A 1,831-nucleotide genomic window follows, 5' to 3' on the forward strand; every position below is an offset into this window, starting at 1 on the left:
TCCTTTATGGAAATACGGCACCATTTGGTAGCTCTGGGATGGGACAGGTTGGTGGTTGCCCCTGTGATGGCCAATGTTTCTTTGGTTACTGAATTTTACGCGGCTGTCGGCACTACCTCAAGCATTTCGGTACAAATTCGGGGTAAGAAAGTAGACTGGTCGGGGCCGAATCTAAATGCGGCCCTTGGACTCACCCCACCGCCAGAGTGCTCCTTTGCCCAAATTATGAATGGGACACGTGAAGTTGCCGATGATGAGATCGCTTCCATCCGTACTCTCCCCGATCGCGGCTGGTCGCGGGACAACCGGCGACAAATCATTTTCGCCGGCCATCTTAACACGGAAGCAGGCCTTTGGTTTCAATTTCTCCGACACAATTTAATCCCAACAGTGCACGATAGTACTATCTCAAGGGACATGTGCATCCTTCTTTACTGCATAATGAGCGAATTGCCCATCGACCTTGGGCCGATCATACAAGCCTCTATCTTGACCGCCGCGCAAAGGACAAATTCCCGCCTGGTCTTTCCGGCCCTAATCACCAAACTTTTGGCCAAGGCTAGCGTCCCGACTATTGATGAGGATTCTATTGTTGTCGGCTCTCCTTTGTTGGGACAGAACACCATTGACCGCCGGCAGAGGGCATCTCGGCCCTATGTACATTTTGAGCCTTCTGTCCCGGTTGAGAGAGATACGAAAGTGCCCGTGGCGCCATCCACCGTTCAACCAAATACGCCACCGGTTGTCCTTCCCGAGCCACAGGTTGCTGCCATTCCCGAGCCACAAGTTGTGCCGTTTCCGAGTCACCAAGTATTGCGGTTAGCAAGCCACCTGCCGTGCATATATCTGAGCCAGCCGCTGTCCCCATGGCCGAACCAACTGCTGAGATCCCAAGATGCGGAGATGATATGGCCAGCCCCTCCGAGCCACCGCCAAGCAACCCTTTAGGCTCGATGTATGGGTCGGCCACTTGGCTGTCCGTTTTGGCGCTTCAATGGGAGGAAACAAATCAGAAATTGGAAGCGATATTGTCAAAGGTTGGAGGTATTGAGGACCGAGTCTCCGAGTTGGAAAAGAAGAGTGCTCGTTATTGGGCATACACTAGAGACTGGAACTGGGTGGAAAGACAACTTTATGGACGTCAGGATACTCTCTTGACTGCCCAACTTCCACGGTTCCCCAGCGGTTTTTGCCCACCTCAAGTCCAGTGCTTCCCACCATTGCAAGCCCACTTGCCGACGTCCGTTGTTGCTGCGCCCTTTGCTCTGGCTCCCCACATTCCTGTTGTTGCTACGTTGCCTACCACAACTGCGTTCGTTCCTGCGGTTGCTGTTTCCATTACTGCTCCCATTATCCACAGCTCTGAGGCGGCAGATGCAGCCACTGTTTACCCACAGTGAGCATTTTGACAGATATGGTTAAATTCTGAACTTTTGATCCAACCTCTTTGAACATTATTTTTTTGGATATATCTTTTGGGTACAGATACACTTTCATTCCGTCTTTTGTGTATGCTTTGCGGAATGTCATTTTCTTTTGTGTGGATATTTATGACATGGGTGTTGGATTTCCTTTTGCTTTGTCTAGTTCCATTGTTCATTTCAGGTACAATTTGCTTGGATGATTTTTGGTAGTGTTAAAGTTAAAAGGATATAGGCCCTCCTTTTGTTTTTAAACCCAAACACTTTTCCCCTTGCACCCAACCCGTACCCTTTTGGTCCCTTTGGCAACAATGGGGACATTGTTATTATCAAGTTTGGGGGGATGTGTTCAAAAAGAAAAAAAATATATATACCTTCGAAAAATTGGGAGGTATGAAAAAAAAATAATA

This window comes from Cynara cardunculus, unplaced genomic scaffold (assembly GCF_001531365.2).
Source record: "Cynara cardunculus var. scolymus isolate 2C unplaced genomic scaffold, CcrdV1 Un_Scaffold_5119, whole genome shotgun sequence".
Classification (NCBI taxonomy): domain Eukaryota; kingdom Viridiplantae; phylum Streptophyta; class Magnoliopsida; order Asterales; family Asteraceae; genus Cynara; species Cynara cardunculus.